We start from the raw sequence: 18,550 nt of genomic DNA on the forward strand, positions 1-18,550 counted from the left end.
CAACATGTTTTCAGCTCTTGTATTTCCATTACTATTTTTCTCATGGCTCTCTCTTGTTTCTCTGCAGCAGACATATAGTGAGCAATATGTTTGGAGCATCAAATCACAATGCATATAGAATTGTGAGAATAGTGAGAATCGTAATACATATCGCATCGGCACCTAAGTATAATGATAATATGGTATCGTGACTCCCAACCCTACAAACAGACATGTATTTATCTTGGAGTCGTAGAAAGCATCTGTTTCCCTCAGCGTAACTCACTTCATTCATCCCTCTCCTTTCCAGACCTGTCTCTCTCTCTCTCTACCTCTATTCAATTTCAATTCAATTTAAGGGCTTTATTGGCATGGGTACATATGTTTACATTGCCAAAGCAAGTGAAGTAGATAATAAACAAAAGTGAAATAAGCAATAAAAATGAACAGTAAACATTACACTCACAACACTTCCAAAGGAATAGACATTTCAAATGTCATATTATGTCTATATACAGTGTTATAACGATGTGCAAATAGTTAAAGTACAAAAGGGAAAATAAGTAAGCATAGATAAGGGTTGTATTTACAAAGGTGTTTGTTCTTCACTGGTTAACCCTTTTCTTGTAGCAATAGGTCACAAATCTTGCTGCTGTGATGGTACACTGTGGTATTTCACCAAATAGATATGGGAGTTTAACAATATTGGGTTTGTTTTCTAATTCTTTGTGGATCTGTGTAATCTGAGGGAAATACAGTATGTGTCTCTAATATGGTCATACATTTGGCAAGAGTTTAGGAAGTGCAGCTCAGTTTCTCTCTCTCCCTCTCAGTCTCTCTCTCTCTTTCTCTCTCTCTCCTTGCCATTTCTCAAATGGAATACAACATTATCTAGGTTCGCCTGGCATTTGGATTCTCCTCGAGCCAGGAGGCACAGAAGGCAAATTGATTTTCCTGTTGTGCTACATTTGTGACAGTCAAGCAGAAATCACATTGCTCAGCCCCAATGTCTCTAAACCAATTCGGAGCACCCCGCATTTTTCGTCTTTGGGGACGCAAACGGCATTACTCTCATCCGCATTCCTGGCAGATTGGGATGTGCGCTGTGAAGGGAGAGGAGGAGGAGGAGAGGAGGAGGAAAGGCTGTGGGGCTTTGCTAGAGTCACTGAACAATACTTCTGTATCCCTGTGAACTGTTGGTTACCAATGCCTCTCTCTCACAGTCTCTAGTCAAACCAGAGGAGTGATTGGAATAGTGATGCAACTAGTGACACATCATCCCCTCTCTCTTTGATTCTAGTGACCCCTCATCCACTCTCTCTCACAGTCTCTAGTCAAACCAGAGGAGTGATTGGAATAGTGATGCAACTAGTGACACATCATCCCCTCTCTCTTTGATTCTAGTGACCCCTCATCCACTCTCTCTTTGATTCTAGTGATGCCTCATCCGCTCTCTTTGATTCTAGTGACCCCTCATCCACTCTCTCTTTGATTCTAGTGACCCCTCATCCACTCTCTCTTTGATTCTAGTGACCCCTCATCCCCTCTCTCTTTAATTCTAGTGACCCCTCATCCACTCTCTCTTTGATTCTAGTGATGCCTCATCCGCTCTCTTTGATTCTAGTGACCCCTCATCCCCTCTCTCTTTGATTCTAGTGACCTCTCATCCCCTCTCTTTGATTCTAGTGACACCTCATCCCCTCTCTTTAATTCTAGTGATCCCTCATCCGCTCTCTTTGATTCTAGTGACCCCTCATCCCCTCTCTCTTTGATTCTAGTGATCCCTCATCCCCTCTCTCTTTAATTGAAGTGATCTCTCACTGCTCTCTCTTTAATTATAGTGGTCTCATTCCCTTCTCTCTCTTTAATTCTAGTGATCCCTCATCCCCTCTCTCTCTCTTTAATTCTAGTGATCCCTCATCACCCCTCTCTCTCTTTGATTCTAGTGATCCCTCATCCCCTCTCTCTCTCTTTAATTCTAGTGATCCCTCATCCCCTCTATTTGATTCTAGTGATCCCTTATCCCCTCTCTCTCTTTGAGTCTAGTGATCCCTCATCCCATCTCTCTCTCTTTGATTCTAGTGATCCCTCATCCCCTCTCTCTCTCTTTAATTCTAGTGATCCCTCATTCCCTCTCTCTCTATATGATTCTAGTGATCCCTCATTCCCTCTCTCTCTCTCTCTTTGATTCTAGTGATCCCTCATTCCCCCTCTCTCTATTTGATTCTAGTGATCCCTCATCCCCTCTCTCTCTCTTTAATTCTAGTGATCCCTCATTCCCTCTCTTTGATTCTAGTGATCCCTCATTCCCTCTCTCTCTATTTTATTCTAGTGATCCCTCATTCCCTCTCTTTGATTCTAGTGATCCCTCATTCCCTCTCTCTCCATTAATTCTAGTGATCCCTCATCCCCTCTCTTTGATTCTAGTGATCCCTCATTCCCTCTCTCTCTCTTTGATTCTAGTGATCCCTCATCCCCTCTCTTTGATTCTAGTGATCCCTCATCCCCTCTCTTTGATTCTAGTGATCCCTCATCCCCTCTCTTTGATTCTAGTGATCCCTCATCCCTCTCTCTTTGATTCTAGTGATCACTCATCCCCTCTCTTTGATTCTAGTGATCCCTCATCCCCTCTCTCTCTCTTTAATTCTAGCGATTCCTCATTCCCTCTCTTTGATTCTAGTGATCCCTCATTCCCTCTCTCTCTCTTTAATTCTAGCGATCCCTCATTCCCTCTCTTTGATTCTAGTGATCCCTCATTCCCTCTCTCTCTATTTTATTCTAGTGATCCCTCATTCCCTCTCTTTGATTCTAGTGATCCCTTATTCCCTCTCTCTCTCTTTAATTCTAGTGATCCCTCATCCCCTCTCTTTGATTCTAGTGATCCCTCATTCCCTCTCTCTCTCTTTGATTCTAGTGATCCCTCATTCCCTCTCTCTCTCTTTAATTCTAGTGATCCCTCATTCCCTCTCTTGATTCTAGTGATCCCTCATTCCCTCTCTCTCTATTTGATTCTAGTGATCCCTCATTCCCCCTCTCTCTCTCTCTCTTTGATTCTAGTGATCCCTCATCCCCTCTCTCTCTCTTTGATTCTAGTGATTCCCTCGTCCTCTCTCTCTATTTGATTCTAGTGATCCCTCATCCCCTCTCTCTCTATTTGATTCTACTGATCCCTCCTTCCCTCTCTCTCTGTTTGATTCTAGTGATCCCTCATCCCCTCTCTCTCTTTGATTCTAGTGATCCCTCATCCCATCTCTCTCTCTTTAATTCTAGTGGTCCCTCATCCCCTCTCTTTGATTCTAGTGATCCCTCATTCCCTGTCTCTCTATTTGATTCTAGTGATCCCTCATTCCCTCTCTCTATCTCTTTGATTCTAGTGATCCCTCATCCCCTCTCTCTCTCTTTAATTCTAGTGATCCCTCATCCCTCTCTCTTTGATTCTAGTGATCACTCATCCCCTCTCTTTGATTCTAGTGATCCCTCATCCCCTCTCTCTCTCTTTAATTCTAGCGATTCCTCATTCCCTCTCTTTGATTCTAGTGATCCCTCATTCCCTCTCTCTCTCTTTAATTCTAGCGATCCCTCATTCCCTCTCTTTGATTCTAGTGATCCCTCATTCCCTCTCTCTCTATTTTATTCTAGTGATCCCTCATTCCCTCTCTTTGATTCTAGTGATCCCTTATTCCCTCTCTCTCTCTTTAATTCTAGTGATCCCTCATCCCCTCTCTTTGATTCTAGTGATCCCTCATTCCCTCTCTCTCTCTTTGATTCTAGTGATCCCTCATTCCCTCTCTCTCTCTTTAATTCTAGTGATCCCTCATTCCCTCTCTTGATTCTAGTGATCCCTCATTCCCTCTCTCTCTATTTGATTCTAGTGATCCCTCATTCCCCCTCTCTCTCTCTCTCTTTGATTCTAGTGATCCCTCATCCCCTCTCTCTCTCTTTGATTCTAGTGATTCCCTCGTCCTCTCTCTCTATTTGATTCTAGTGATCCCTCATCCCCTCTCTCTCTATTTGATTCTACTGATCCCTCCTTCCCTCTCTCTCTGTTTGATTCTAGTGATCCCTCATCCCCTCTCTCTCTTTGATTCTAGTGATCCCTCATCCCATCTCTCTCTCTTTAATTCTAGTGGTCCCTCATCCCCTCTCTTTGATTCTAGTGATCCCTCATTCCCTGTCTCTCTATTTGATTCTAGTGATCCCTCATTCCCTCTCTCTATCTCTTTGATTCTAGTGATCCCTCATCCCCTCTCTCTCTCTTTAATTCTAGTGATCACTCATTCCCTCTCTTTGATTCTAGTGATCCCTCATTCCCTCGCTCTCTATTTTATTCTAGTGATACCTCATTCCCTCTCTTTGATTCTAGTGATCCCTCATTCCCTCTCTCTCTCTTTAATTCTAGTGATCCCTCATCCCCTCTCTTTGATTCTAGTGATCCCTCATTCCCTCTCTCTCTCTTTGATTCTAGTGATCCCTCATCCCCTCTCTTTGATTCTAGTGATCCCTCATCCCCTCTCTTTGATTCTAGTGATCCCTCATCCCCTCTCTTTGATTCTAGTGATCCCTCATCCCCTCTCTTTGATTCTAGTGATCACTCATCCCCTCTCTTTGATTCTAGTGATCCCTCATCCCCTCTATCTCTCTTTAATTCTAGCGATCCCTCATTCCCTCTCTTTGATTCTAGTGATCCCTCATTCCCTCTCTCTCTCTTTAATTCTAGCGATCCCTCATTCCCTCTCTTTGATTCTAGTGATCCCTCATTCCCTCTCTCTCTATTTTATTCTAGTGATCCCTCATTCCCTCTCTTTGATTCTAGTGATCCCTTATTCCCTCTCTCTCTCTTTAATTCTAGTGATCCCTCATCCCCTCTCTTTGATTCTAGTGATCCCTCATTCCCTCTCTCTCTCTTTGATTCTAGTGATCCCTCATTCCCTCTCTCTCTCTCTTTAATTCTAGTGATCCCTCATTCCCTCTCTTTGATTCTAGTGATCCCTCATTCCCTCTCTCTCTATTTGATTCTAGTGATCCCTCATTCCCCCTCTCTCTCTCTCTCTCTTTGATTCTAGTGATCCCTCATCCCCTCTCTCTCTCTCTTTGATTCTAGTGATTCCCTCGTCCTCTCTCTCTATTTGATTCTAGTGATCCCTCATCCCCTCTCTCTCTATTTGATTCTAGTGATCCCTCATTCCCTCTCTTTGATTCTAGTGAACCCTTATTCCCTCTCTCTCTCTTTGATTCTAGTGAACCCTCATCACCTCTCTTTGATTCTAGTGATCCCTCATCCGCTCTCTTTAACTCTAAGTGACCTCTCATCCCTTCTCTCTCTTTAATTCTAGTGATCCCTCACCCCCCCTCTCTCTCTTTGATTCTAGTGATCCCTCATTCCCTCTCTCTCTCTTTAATTCTAGTGATCCCTCATCCCCTCTCTCTCTTTGATTCTAGTGATCCCTCATCCCATCTCTCTCTCTTTAATTCTAGTGATCCCTCATTCCCTCTCTTTGATTCTAGTGATCCCTCATCCCATCTCTCTCTCTTTAATTCTAGTGATCCCTCATTCCCTCTCTTTGATTATAGTGATCCCTCATTCCCTCTCTCTCTATTTGATTCTAGTGATCCCTCATTACCCCCCTCTCTCTCTCTCTTTGATTCTAGTGATCCCTCATCCCCTCTCTCTCTCTCTTTGATTCTAGTGATTCCCTCGTCCTCTCTCTCTATTTGATTCTAGTGATCCCTCATCCCCTCTCTCTCTCTTTAATTCTAGTGATCCCTCATCCCCTCTCTCTTTGATTCTAGTGATCCCTCATCCCATCTCTCTCTCTTTAATTCTAGTGATCCCTCATCCCCTCTCTTTGATTCTAGTGATCCCTCATTCCCTCTCTCTCTATTTGATTCTAGTGATCCCTCATTCCCCCTCTCTCTCTCTCTCTTTGATTCTAGTGATCCCTCTTCCCCTCTCTCTCTCTCTTTAATTCTAGTGATCCCTCATCCCCTCTCTCTCTCTTTGATTCTAGTGATCCCTCATCCCCTCTCTCTCTCTTTAATTATAGTGATCCCTCATCCCCTCTCTTTGATTATAGTGATCCCTCATTCGCTCTCTCTCTATTTGATTCTAGTGATCCCTCATTCACTCTCTCTCTCTCTTTGATTCTAGTGATCCCTCATTCCCTCTCTTTGATTCTAGTGAACCCTCATCCTCTCTCTCTATTTGATTCTAGTGATCCCTCATCCCCTCTCTCTCTATTTGATTCTAGTGATCCCTCATCCTCTCTCTCTCTCTTTAATTCTAGTGATCCCTCATCCTCTCTCTCTCTTTGATTCTAGTGATCCCTCATCCCATTTCTCTCTCTTTAATTCTAGTGGTCCCTCATCCCCTCTCTTTGATTCTAGTGATCCCTCATTCCCTCTCTCTATCTCTTTGATTCTAGTGATCCCTCATCCCCTCTCTCTCTCTTTAATTCTAGTGATCCCTCATTCCCTCTCTTTGATTCTAGTGATCCCTCATTCCTTCTCTCTCTATTTTATTCTAGTGATACCTCATTCCCTCTCTTTGATTCTAGTGATCCCTCATTCCCTCTCTCTCTCTTTATTTCTAGTGATCCCTCATCCCCTCTCTTTGATTCTAGTGATCTCTCATTCCCTCTCTCTCTCTTTGATTCTAGTGATCCCTCATCCCCTCTCTTTGATTCTAGTGATCCCTCATTCCCTCTCTCTCTCTTTGATTCTAGTGATCCCTCATTCCCTCTCTCTATATATAATTCTAGTGATCCCTCATTCCCTCTCTTTGATTCTAGTGATCCCTCATTCCCTCTCTCTCTATTTGATTCTAGTGATCCCTCATTCCCCCTCTCTCTCTCTCTCTTTGATTCTAGTGATCCCTCATCCCCTCTCTCTCTCTCTTTGATTCTAGTGATTCCCTCGTCCTCTCTCTCTATTTGATTCTAGTGATCCCTCATCCCCTCTCTCTCTATTTGATTCTAGTGATCCCTCATTCCCTCTATTTGATTCTAGTGAACCCTTATTCCCTCTCTCTCTCTTTGATTCTAGTGAACCCTCATCACCTCTCTTTGATTCTAGTGATCCCTCATCCGCTCTCTTTAACTCTAAGTGACCTCTCATCCCTTCTCTCTCTTTAATTCTAGTGATCCCCCGCCCCCCCTCTCTCTCTTTGATTCTAGTGATCCCTCATTCCCTCTCTCTCTCTTTAATTCTAGTGATCCCTCATCCCCTCTCTTTGATTCTAGTGATCCCTCATTCCCTCTCTCTCTCTTTGATTCTAGTGATCCCTCATTCCCTCTCTCTCTATTTGATTCTAGTGATCCCTCATTCCCTCTATTTGATTCTAGTGATCCCTCATTCCCTCTCTCTCTATTTGATTCTAGTGATCCCTCATTCCCTCTATTTGATTCTAGTGATCCCTCATTCCCTCTCTCTCTCTTTGATTCTAGTGATCCCTCATTCCCTCTATTTGATTCTAGTGATCCCTCATTCCCTCTCTCTCTCTTTGATTCTAGTGATCCCCCGCCCCCCCTCTCTCTCTTTGATTCTAGTGATCCCTCATTCCCTCTCTCTCTCTTTAATTCTAGTGATCCCTCATCCCCTCTCTTTGATTCTAGTGATCCCTCATTCCCTCTCTCTCTATTTGATTCTAGTGATCCCTCATTCCCCCTCTCTCTCTCTCTCTTTGATTCTAGTGATCCCTCTTCCCCTCTCTCTCTCTCTCTTTAATTCTAGTGATCCCTCATCCCATCTCTCTCTCTTTGATTCTAGTGATCCCTCATTCCCTCTCTCTCTATTTGATTCTAGTGATCCCTCATTCCCCCTCTCTCTCTCTCTCTTTGATTCTAGTGATCCCTCTTCCCCTCTCTCTCTCTCTCTTTAATTCTAGTGATCCCTCATCCCATCTCTCTCTCTTTGATTCTAGTGATCCCTCATTCCCTCTCTCTCTCTTTGATTCTAGTGATCCCTCTTCCCCTCTCTCTCTCTCTCTTTGATTCTAGTGATCCCTCATCCCCTCTCTCTCTCTTTAATTATAGTGATCCCTCATCCCCTCTCTCTCTCTTTAATTCTAGTGATCCCTCATCCCCTCTCTCTCTCTTTGATTATAGTGATCCCTCATTCCCTCTCTCTCTATTTGATTCTAGTGATCCCTCATTCACTCTCTCTCTCTCTTTGATTCTAGTGATCCCTCATTCCCTCTCTTTGATTCTAGTGAACCCTCATCATCTCTCTCTATTTGATTATAGTGATCCCTCATCCCCTCTCTCTCTCTTTAATTCTAGTGATCCCTCATTCCCTCTCTCTCTCTTTAATTCTAGTGATCCCTCATTCCCTCTCTTTGATTCTAGTGAACCCTCATCATCTCTCTCTATTTGATTATAGTGATCCCTCATCCCCTCTCTCTCTCTTTGATTATAGTGATCCCTCATTCACTCTCTCTCTCTCTTTGATTCTAGTGATCCCTCATTCCCTCTCTTTGATTCTAGTGAACCCTCATCCTCTCTCTCTATTTGATTCTAGTGATCCCTCATTCCCTCTCTCTCTCTTTAATTCTAGTGATCCCTCATTCCCTCTCTCTCTCTTTAATTCTAGTGATCCCTCATTCCCTCTCTTTGATTCTAGTGAACCCTCATCATCTCTCTCTATTTGATTATAGTGATCCCTCATCCCCTCTCTCTCTCTTTGATTATAGTGATCCCTCATTCACTCTCTCTCTCTCTTTGATTCTAGTGATCCCTCATTCCCTCTCTTTGATTCTAGTGAACCCTCATCCTCTCTCTCTATTTGATTCTAGTGATCCCTCATTCCCTCTCTCTCTATTTGATTCTAGTGATCCCTCATCCCCTCTCTCTCTATTTGATTCTAGTGATCCCTCATTCACTCTCTCTCTCTATTTGATTCTAGTGATCCCTCATCCCCTCTCTCTCTATTTGATTCTAGTGATCCCTCATTCTCTCTCTCTCTCTTTGATTATAGTGATCCCTCATTCCCTCTCTCTATATTTGATTCTAGTGATCCCTCATTCACTCTCTCTCTCTCTTTGATTCTAGTGATCCCTCATTCCCTCTCTTTGATTCTAGTGAACCCTCATCCTCTCTCTCTATTTGATTCTAGTGATCCCTCATTCCCTCTCTCTCTATTTGATTCTAGTGATCCCTCATTCCCTCTCTCTCTCTTTGATTCTAGTGATCCCTCATCCCCTCTCTCTATCTCTTTAATTCTAGTGATCCCTCATTCCCTCTCTCTCTATTTGATTCTAGTGATCCCTCATCCCCTCTCTCTCTCTCTTTAATTCTAGTGATCCCTCATTCCCTCTCTCTCTCTCTTTGATTCTAGTGATCCCTCATTCCCTCTCTCTCTCTCTTTGATTCTAGTGATCCCTCATCCCCTCTCTTTGATTCTAGTGATCCCTCATCCCCTCTCTTTGATTCTAGTGATCCCTCATCCCCTCTCTTTGATTCTAGTGATCCCTCATCCCCTCTCTTTGATTCTAGTGATCCCTCATTCCCCCTCTCTCTCTCTCTCTCTCTTTGATTCTAGTGATCCCTCATCCCCTCTCTCTCTCTCTTTGATTCTAGTGATTCCCTCGTCCTCTCTCTCTATTTGATTCTAGTGATCCCTCATCCCCTCTCTCTCTATTTGATTCTAGTGATCCCTCATTCCCTCTATTTGATTCTAGTGAACCCTTATTCCCTCTCTCTCTCTTTGATTCTAGTGAACCCTCATCACCTCTCTTTGATTCTAGTGATCCCTCATCCGCTCTCTTTAACTCTAAGTGACCTCTCATCCCTTCTCTCTCTTTAATTCTAGTGATCCCTCGCCCCCCCTCTCTCTCTTTGATTCTAGTGATCCCTCATTCCCTCTCTCTCTCTTTAATTCTAGTGATCCCTCATCCCCTCTCTTTGATTCTAGTGATCCCTCATTCCCTCTCTCTCTATTTGATTCTAGTGATCCCTCATCCCCTCTCTTTGATTCTAGTGATCCCTCATCCCCTCTCTTTGATTCTAGTGATCCCTCATCCCTCTCTCTTTGATTCTAGTGATCCCTCATCCCCTCTCTTTGATTCTAGTGATCCCTCTCTCTCTCTTTGATTCTAGTGATCCCCCATCCCCTCTCTTTGATTCTAGTGATCATCGTCTCTCTCTTTTTGATTCTAGTGATCCCTCATCCCTCTCTTTTTGATTCTAGTGATCCCTCATCCCCTCTCTTTGATTCTAGTGTTCTCTCTCTCTCTCTCTCTCTCTCTTTGATTCTAGTGATCCCACATCCCCTCTCTTTGATTCTAGTGATCCTCGTCTCTCTCTCTTTGATTCTAGTGATCCCTCATCCCCTCTCTTTGATTCTAGTGATCCTCGTCTCTCTCTCTTTGATTCTAGTGATCCCTCATCCCCTCTCTTTGATTCTAGTGATCCTCGTCTCTCTCTCTTTGATTCTAGTGATCCTCGTCTCTCTCTCTTTGATTCTAGTGATCCCTCATCCCCTCTCTTTGATTCTAGTGATCCTCGTCTCTCTCTCTTTGATTCTAGTGATCCCTCATCCCCTCTCTCTCTCTTTGATTCTAGTGATCCCTCATCCCCTCTCTTTGATTCTAGTGATCCCTCATCCCCTCTCTTTGATTCTAGTGATCCTCGTCTCTCTCTCTTTGATTCTAGTGATCCCTCATCCCCTCTCTTTGATTCTAGTGATCCTCGTCTCTCTCTCTTTGATTCTAGTGATCCTCGTCTCTCTCTCTTTGATTCTAGTGATCCCTCATCCCCTCTCTTTGATTCTAGTGATCCTCGTCTCTCTCTCTTTGATTCTAGTGATCCCTCATCCCCTCTCTTTGATTCTAGTGATCCTCGTCTCTCTCTCTTTGATTCTAGTGATCCCTCATCCCCTCTCTTTGATTCTAGTGATCCTCGTCTCTCTCTCTTTGATTCTAGTGATCCTCGTCTCTCTCTCTTTGATTCTAGTGATCCTCGTCTCTCTCTCTTTGATTCTAGTGATCCCTCATCCCCTCTCTTTGATTCTAGTGATCCTCGTCTCTCTCTCTCTTTGATTCTAGTGATCCTCGTCTCTCTCTTTGATTCTAGTGATCCTCGTCTCTCTCTCTTTGATTCTAGTGATCCCACATCCCCTCTCTTTGATTCTAGTGATCCTTGTCTCTCTCTCTTTGATTCTAGTGATCCTCGTCTCTCTCTTTGATTCTAGTGATCCTCGTCTCTCTCTCTTTGATTCTAGTGATCCTCGTCTCTCTCTCTTTGATTCTAGTGATCCTCGTCTCTCTCTCTTTGATTCTAGTGATCCTCGTCTCTCTCTCTTTGATTCTAGTGATCCTCGTCTCTCTCTCTTTGATTCTAGTGATCCTCGTCTCTCTCTCTTTGATTCTAGTGATCCCTCATCCCCTCTCTTTGATTCTAGTGATCCTCGTCTCTCTCTCTTTGATTCTAGTGATCCTCGTCTCTCTCTTTGATTCTAGTGATCCTCGTCTCTCTCTCTTTGATTCTAGTGTTCTCTCTCTCTCTCTCTCTCTCTTTGATTCTAGTGATCCTCGTCTCTCTCTCTTTGATTCTAGTGATCCTCGTCTCTCTCTTTGATTCTAGTGATCCTCGTCTCTCTCTCTTTGATTCTAATGATCCCTCATCCCTCTCTTTTTGATTCTAATGATCCCTCATCCCCTCTCTTTGATTCTAATGATCCCTCATCCCTCTCTTTTTGATTCTAATGATCCCTCATCCCCTCTCTTTGATTCTAGTGATCCTCGTCTCTCTCTTTGATTCTAGTGATCCTCGTCTCTCTCTCTTTGATTCTAGTGATCCTCGTCTCTCTCTCTTTGATTCTAGTGATCCTCGTCTCTCTCTCTTTGATTCTAGTGATCCTCGTCTCTCTCTCTTTGATTCTAGTGATCCTCGTCTCTCTCTCTTTGATTCTAGTGATCCTCGTCTCTCTCTCTTTGATTCTAGTGATCCCTCATCCCCTCTCTTTGATTCTAGTGATCCTCGTCTCTCTCTCTTTGATTCTAGTGATCCTCGTCTCTCTCTTTGATTCTAGTGATCCTCGTCTCTCTCTCTTTGATTCTAGTGTTCTCTCTCTCTCTCTCTCTCTTTGATTCTAGTGATCCTCGTCTCTCTCTCTTTGATTCTAGTGATCCTCGTCTCTCTCTTTGATTCTAGTGATCCTCGTCTCTCTCTCTTTGATTCTAATGATCCCTCATCCCTCTCTTTTTGATTCTAATGATCCCTCATCCCCTCTCTTTGATTCTAATGATCCCTCATCCCTCTCTTTTTGATTCTAATGATCCCTCATCCCCTCTCTTTGATTCTAGTGATCCTCGTCTCTCTCTTTGATTCTAGTGATCCTCGTCTCTCTCTCTTTGATTCTAGTGTTCTCTCTCTCTCTCTCTCTCTTTGATTCTAGTGATCCTCGTCTCTCTCTCTTTGATTCTAGTGATCCTTGTCTCTCTCTCTTTGATTCTAGTGATCCCTCATCCCTCTCTTTTTGATTCTAATGATCCCTCTCTCTGTCTTTGATTCTATTAGCTTTAATGCTTGACAGACAGTGTGTCCAACCCATTGACTTACCGTCTTAGGGCGACATGACCTTTCTCCATGCTGTCACAAGCTGTTAGTTCTGATCACCATGGAGATGTTACCATGTATGTATCGGTCCTCAGGACCAACTGATGAGACTGCCCTTTGGCCTTTTAGGCTGTAGTACCAAAAAACAGTGGGTTGCACTACATAGAGAATATAGTAGTATGAGGATTTGTATTGTATTCATTTTTGTTGTAGGCATGACCCTGGTTGTCTGTGCCTGTCTGTGCCTGTCTGTGTGTGTGTGGTCTTCTGAGTAGATCCACTCATTCTAGTACTGCTACTAATGGACTCAGACCACATCCTCACTCCCTGATGGCACAACACTGCTTGAGCTGCCTGTCGTAGAAAATCACAACAAACGCTTGTCTCCCTTTCTCTCATTCTCCTCCAAGGTCCATCAAGGTCCATTTAGCACTGCCACGGCCCCCTCATCCCTCTCCTCCCCACAGTCCTCCTCTTCCTCTATTTTTTTCTGTAAAAGACGTGATTGAAGCTTTCTGGCGAGCGCTTGGAGAGTAAGCTGTTTATCTGCGCCCGCTTGAAGTGCTTCCAGGGCTAGGAGCGCCGAAAGGTCAGGACGAGTCACAGAGCGAGAGAGAGAGAGCGTCTATGGATGGAGGGAGAGAGAGGAGGAACAGTGGAGACCTGTCTGGCATTGGGTACACCACCACTGATCCATTCACATTATTGTTAATCATAAGCTTTAGCATAGGTGTATTATAGTAATGAAGATGTTGACAGACTGGGTTCTGTGAGGTCTGGAAAGATCAAGTTAAGGGTCATAACTGAACCAATGGGAGATGCAACTGGGCATCCATGTTGGCTCAATCAGTAACACTAGAGGCATATTGCTATTCTGATACAGTAAATGCTCCAAGGAAGAAACCAAAAATACAATCGCAAAACGTTACACTACAGATTTGCTAGGGGAAGTAGTTAACCCAAAGGACTGTGTTTTATTTGGGGAACTCACAGTGCGGTGCAGCGTTAGTGAGAGGGGTTGGGTTAAATGAGGAAGACACATTTCAGTTGAATGCATTCAGTTGTACAACTGACTAGGTATCCCCCTTTCCCTTTCCAGTGGTAGTTCCAGTCGGGCCAGTCCCTCAGTGGCTGTTTCCGTGGAACACTACCTCTGGCTGTCCCTCTGTCCCTCTCTGTGAGGCAGCACAGGACTGGGGCACAACTTCCACTGAATCCCCCTATTTTCCTGTCCTTCACATTCTTCTATCTTCCTCCCTCCTTTCTTTTCTCTCCCTCCCTTTCTCCACACCCCCCTGGTCTTGGAGCGCTTGGTCTCCTGATGGTTGGTACAGTCCAAAGTGAAATCTGACAGCAGCCTGCTGGATAGCCTGTCTGTTAAAAGGAGAATCAAAATGCTAGCTTGCTGTGTCGCAGCCTGCTGGATAGCCTGTCTGTTAAAAGGAGAATCAAAATGCTAACTTGCTGTGTCGCAGCCCACTGGATAGCCTGCCTGTTAAAAGGAGAATCAAAATGCTAGCTTGCTGTGTCGTCTTTTTATTGAAATCCCATTCTGCGCTGGGCTGACTGGCTGAGTGGGACCTGGAGCAGTGTGCGCAATTATGTTCCTGCAGCAGGCAGCCAAGTATACTGACTGGCTGCTCTGGCGTTGTGCCCCCCCCCCCCCCCCCCCCCTTTTAGCTAAAGCTGCACTTTCCTCTCCTTGCCGTACCTTCCCCAGCTCAGCCCAGCTCAGAGTTAGCTTGGTAATGAGGTCCATGGGAGAGTATTTCTCCACCCCAGCAGATTCCCCAGTCCCCTACAGGGAGTAGTAAGTCATGCTAGCTGGTATCCCCAGGCTGGAAAATCCTTGACCCCTGTTCATTGAGATCTATGTTTACAGCTTACTGCCCCAAAGACACACTAGCGTTACCTTGTGGGTGTGTGTGTGTGTGTGTGTGTGTGTGTGTGTGTGTGTGTGTGTGTGTGTGTGTGTGTGTGTGTGTGTGTGTGTGTGTCCTAGCCTGCAAGGTGTATTCCACCAACCTGAAATGCTGCCCTTCGCCTTATTCTCCTGTCAGTCCAGTAGCACTCAGTGCTATTAATGAACTTACTCAGAATGGCTTCTGCTCATCCAACTGTGTGTGTGTCCCTCCCTTTCATCATCAATTAAAGTGCATTTATTTTCTCAGTGGGACCAAGCTGACGATGAATCTGCATGGGATGCGACGCGCACTCAGAGGCGTAATATTACCAACCCTGAAAAACAGTGAGGACTATGAGAGAACTATGTCCAGCAGTAGTCTGTACGTCTTTCAACTCTTCAGTGGCATTTCAGATGAAACCCCTGTCTTCAAAGCATCTTGCATTGCCCTTACAATCCTAGCAGAGGAATAGTTTAACGTTTTTGAGGTTTGGGCGCTATCATTATCTCAAAACACATGAACTCCGTTATTTCTGGCCTCTCACTTTGTATCGGGGGAACAGTTGGAATGACTGTACATGTAAAAAGTTTTAAAATGGAGATTACAATGATTTCATGAACCACGCTCTCAATCAGCATATCTGACTGTTCTTGCTCTTCTTCTAAAGTAGCGGCTGGATTTCAAACAAGCAGTCATTTCCTCTCTAGCTTCAGTAATGACTTAATACAGCACACCCATACTCTTTATTTCATCCAGAATCTTCATTAAGGCTTTTCATTTGCATTGTGTCTGTTTCCGTGTGTGTGTATGTGATCTTGTGGATGCTCCTGGTCTTTGAGTAACAGCTAGATCCTCAATGAGGGCTATAGTGGAGGTGAGAATTGCTCACTGTGGTGTTTGAGAGAGCAGAGGGAGGGGGAGAGGGATAGCAAACCAGCCGTTGTGCTGTGCCTGATTGACAGAAATGTTGATTGTGTTCTGGAGCACCTGTGGGACTTCCTTCACCCCCCAACCCCCAACACGTTCCTAGCTCCAGTACAAATACAGAATTACTCCTGTGGTGAGAATACTCCAACAGTCACGTCTTTCAAGATACCCTCCACATGCTCTAGTCACTTTGGGTTAGCTCTAGCAGACGTGAACAAACACCCTAATGTTGCCAGTCATTGGTAATAAAGATGCTGTGTTGGTGAGGCAGAGGGATGTGGGATTAAAGTACAGCCTGCTGACATTTAAACCTGCTTCTCTCTGCAGTGGAGAAGGCAGCGCTGAACTCAGGTAGGTGGAGGAGGAAAAAGCCTTCTGATTGTTGCATTATTAATCAGACTCAGTCTTAAACGTGCTGCCAGGCCTTCTGGACTGTCCATTTGTTTTATCCACAGCTAATTATTCAATGGAGCTCATTAACATTTTTGAGGAGAAGAGAGAATAGAGGAGAGGAGGAGAGGAAATGAGAGGAGAGTAAGTGACTTCTGGTAGTGAATTCCATTGCTCCTGCTTGCTTTTTCCTTCTCTCCTCTTCCTCACTCTTCCTCACATTTTCAAATTTCCCTACTATACTCTCCGTTCCTCCTCCTCTCTCCTCTTCTCCTCCTTTTCTCCATAGGATGTTGTTCTCCTCCTCCTCTCTCCTCTTCTCCTCCTTTTCTCCATAGGATGTTGTTCTCCTCCTCCTCTCTCCTCTTCTCCTCCTTTTCTCCATAGGATGTTGTTCTCCTCCTCCTCTCTCCTCTTCTCCTCCTTTTCTCCATAGGATGTTGTTCTCCTCCTCCTCTCTCCTCTTCTCCTCCTTTTCTCCATAGGATGTTGTTCTCCTCCTCCTCTCTCCTCTTCTCCTCCTTTTCTCCATAGGATGTTGTTCTCCTCCTCCTCTCTCCTCTTCTCCTCCTTTTCTCCATAGGATGTTGTTCTCCTCCTCCTCTCACCTTTTCTCCTCATTTTTCTCCATCGGTGCTGTCCCCCCCTCCTTTCGCTTGCTCTCTCTATTAATCTCTTGTGATCTTCATCTACATGGGGATGTGGAGAGGGCTGCTCAGTATGCATGCCCTCACCACCACTGTCCTCCTACAGACGCACACACACCACACTGCCACCCACTCAAACATGATGTGACAATTGTAGCCCTTGCCTGGTGCTTGGCATGCCCCCTCCCCAGCCAACATCCCTCACACACACACACAAAGCCCCTTGGCTGGGAGAGGAGATGGGTATGAGGGGAAGGGTGAGCTTGCTGAGGGGGCTTCGTCAAGGTTCACTGGGTGCTGTAAACGACGCTAAAGTGCCACCGGTGAACAGCCAAAAGCCCCCTTCTGGAAACGCGTGCCCAATGTGGTTATATACATTAGGGCTGGAGCCTGGCCACCCTACTCTTCCACCATCTTCCCCCATCAGCCCTCTGAGGACAGGGGACAAGACTCTTCAAGACTCTCCTCCCCCCCCCTCTTATATCCTACACATGTTTTCCTCTGGCTGGTCTTCTGAGGCTCCCAGCCCTTGGTGTGGTGGAGGCTGAGCAGAGCGGTGTGTTATTCTGATGTTATTTTAGTGTTAGTGCTGCAGTGAGATTTCAGCCCTGTCTCCTTTCCTCCCGGGAACAGGGTGACACACTCACTAATAGAATATTCTCTCTTCCAATCCATGCCGCTGGAGCCACTCTCTGTGTGTGTATGTTTGTCTGTGTAGGTGAGTGTTAGTGTGGGTGGGTGGGCGAGCGGGTGGATGGAAATGTTGTTTATTCAGTTTATGCAAAGCAATTATGTTGACTTAATTGGGTTTGTTTACGTGGAGTGTGTGCCACCGCTAGCCATGTATTACTGCTCTACATGACGACCAGCTCATCTAGTGCTCTCTCTCTCTCACACCTTAGATATTTACAATATTAAAATATTAAGAATCAAAATTGTCAACGGGACAACAGTAACAACAATAACCAAGGGTCAAAATAACCATACAATAACAACAAGCATAGAGGACATTTGCAGGTTGGTTGGTCTGTCAGACACTGTCCCTCATCTTATGGCAGGCAGCAATGAATTGCACGGAAAGCCAATCCTCATCAGAGAGATCATTGAAGTCTTGAAAAAAGGTTTCAAATTTTGGGAAATTACACTTCATATTTTTGACATTTTGTCAGGAAATCCAGCTAACCCTCTCTCTCTCTCTCTCTCTCCCTCTCTCTCTCTCTCTCTCTCTCTCCCTCTCTCTCTCTCTCTCTCCCTCTCTCTCTCTCCCTCTCTCTCTCTCTCTCTCTTGCTCTCCCTCTCTCTCTCCCTCTCCCTCTCTCTCTCTCCCTCTCTCTCTCTCTCTCTCTCGCTCTCCCTCTCCCTCTCCCTCTCTCTCTCTCTCTCTCTCTCTCTCTCTCTCTCTCTCTCTCTCTCTCTCTCTCTCCCCCTCTCTCTCTCTTGCTCTCTCTCTCCCTCTCCCTCTCTCTCTCTCTCTCTCTCTCTCTCTCTCTCTCTCTCTCTCTTGCTCTCTCTCTGTCTCACCACACACACGGAGAAGGACAGAGAACAGTGGAATATCTATATACTGATTCAGGATGGAAGACAGTGTACCATTTGTTTGGTTCATGTAAATATATTTAAATTAGTTGTCCTGTTCTACACACATTCACCTAAGAGTATACTTTTGAAAATGTTGCTCTTCCTCCATTGGTTTACCCAACTTGGGTGTTGTAACCCTAATGTATAATGAAGCAGAGGACGGTGTGGGCTAATTTACCAGTTTAACCTTCCTGTGGGTTAAATCAATCCACACCACAGGAGGTTGGTGACACCTTAATTGGGGGGGCTTGTGTCGGGCTTGTGGACGGGCTTGTGTCTGGAGCAGAATTAGTGGAATGGTATCAAATACATCAAACACATGGATTTCATTCTGTTTGCAGCCATTATTATGAGCCATCCTCCCCTCAGCAGCCTCCACGGATCCACACACTTTCATCTACCATTGTCCTAATCAGCCCTGCTGGTCTGTAGAGGATGTCCCACTGTACAAGAGGAGCATCAACCAATCAATAAAACTCAATGGCTTTTTTCTGTTAAGGATTACTTCTGATTACACTTGTACCGTAAGAGAACCACACAGTGATGACTTGTTTTATATTGCACTGTACTATAA

At 44.7% G+C, this 18,550-nt stretch overlaps 1 protein-coding gene across 1 annotated transcript in view; it reads left to right on the top strand.

The window, feature by feature from the left end:
* Positions 1–18,550, top strand: part of LOC110498372 (AT-rich interactive domain-containing protein 1B) — a 331,437-nt gene that overhangs the window by 230,963 nt on the left and 81,924 nt on the right. The gene's annotated exons all lie outside the window — the stretch shown is intronic.

This window comes from Oncorhynchus mykiss, chromosome 19, assembly GCF_013265735.2.
Source record: "Oncorhynchus mykiss isolate Arlee chromosome 19, USDA_OmykA_1.1, whole genome shotgun sequence".
Classification (NCBI taxonomy): Eukaryota; Metazoa; Chordata; class Actinopteri; order Salmoniformes; family Salmonidae; genus Oncorhynchus; species Oncorhynchus mykiss.